The sequence below is a fragment of the Euprymna scolopes genome, chromosome 3 (assembly GCF_053919585.1).
Source record: "Euprymna scolopes isolate OS-2025 chromosome 3, ASM5391958v1, whole genome shotgun sequence".
Lineage (NCBI taxonomy): Eukaryota > Metazoa > Mollusca > Cephalopoda > Sepiida > Sepiolidae > Euprymna > Euprymna scolopes.
Genome location: NC_136484.1, coordinates 195,902,728 through 195,904,388, shown reverse-complemented (window position 1 = coordinate 195,904,388; position 1,661 = coordinate 195,902,728). Strand labels below are relative to the sequence as shown.

General features: G+C 35.9%; 1 pseudogene; it reads left to right on the top strand.

Moving 5' to 3' along the window:
* Positions 1-1,108: 1,108 nt before the first annotated feature.
* On the top strand, positions 1,109-1,174 carry LOC145265550 (U6 spliceosomal RNA; annotated as a pseudogene).
* Positions 1,175-1,661: the final 487 nt, after the last annotated feature.

Sequence of the window (1,661 nt, the reverse complement as noted above, 5' to 3'; positions counted from 1 at the left end):
TATTTGAAGAAAAGTATTCTCGTGCTTGTCGAGAAGTGTGTATCGCAGTGTTGTCTTGCTGGAAAATCCAATTTCTTCCACACAGACGTGGACCTTCAATCTTGATAGAAGCATTTTCAAGCATTGAAATGTACTTCAATGATGCTTGCCAGCCTTTCACTAGTTGCAACTTTAGGGTCCCAGCTTACGAGAAAGCACCCCAGATACTTTAAAGACCCTCCTCCACTATGCCGAGTTAAAAAAGTCTCTTTGGGCAAATTTTTATCATGCCAATAGTGTTGAAATCCATCTGGACCATCTAGATTAAACTTTTTATTATCTGAGAAAATTACATTTTCCCACTTTTCTTCATCGCAAGTCTGGTATTTGGCGGCATATTTAAGTCGGTTAGTTTTGTGCTGTTCAATAAGTCGCTTTAAATGATTGAAACCCTTCATTTTCAGATGCCTTCTGATAGTTTTAGGACTACATTCTGCTGCTGTTTTCCTTTTCAATCAACTTGAGCTCATACTGGATATTTTAAAAACTTCTTCTGATACGGCGATCCAGTGATGGGGTTATTTTTTTTTTATTTATTTATTTATTTTTTTTTTTTGGTCGACCTGGACTCTTTTTGTGCCCATATTGATCTGGATTTCTTTAAAAAATTGTGATGACCGTTTTGCTATGATTCACTTCGTTTACAATGGATCTATGCGAGAGTCCACCCCTATTAAGCTCAAAGATCCTTCCTCTTTCAAAGTCTGATAACGGTTTCCCTTTTGCCATTTATAATTTAGTAAGATGTTTTTTTATCCACTAACAAGTGGCTTTTAGTAACATAGAAAGCTTTTCGTATTCATTTTTTTTAAAAACTAGCCGATTTTATTAAAGTGGTCTTATCATTTTGACCAGGTGAAAATGTTTGTTTTTTAAAAAATAATTATTAGATCAGGGTTAAGGTTTCGAATGAAGCAGATTTCATTTTTTTTTCCATCATATTTTCCCTTTTGGCAATGGTTTCAACCATTTGTTTGATTAAAAATTCGATAGTATGCGTAAACGCTTACTTTCTTAAGTGGTCTTATGATTTTGACCAGGACTGTATATATATGATGAGAGTATTCCGACAAAAAGATTAGCATGACTCCTGCGCAAGGATGACACGCAAATTCGTGAAGCGTTCCATATTTTTGATGAGACTTAACTCGGTTTGTTCCTTTTTATCTCTCTCTCCTTCCTCTCTCTCTCTCTCTCTCTCTCTCTCTATATATATATATATATATATATATATATATATATATTGGTTGAATATATATATATATATATATATATATATATGGTTGAAATCGCCCTAAACTCTAAACCCAAAACTGAAGAGCCAGTGCTCAAAACAACCAGATATTATAAAAAGGCTGACTGGGAAGCTATCAGAGATCTTATCAGAGACGCCCCATGGGGAAATATTTTTTCTCTTCCTGCTGAACAGTGTGCAACTGAGACCACTGAATGGTTCAAAACTGCAATCGAAGCGCATGTTCCCATGCGGAAATTCTATAGCAAGCCCCACTCTCCCCAATGGTTTACTTCGACTTGCGCAACTGCCATTGCTCAAAGGCAGCATGCATTCCGAAGGTTTAACCGACATAAGTCCAGTTCAAACAGACAAAAGTACATAGAAG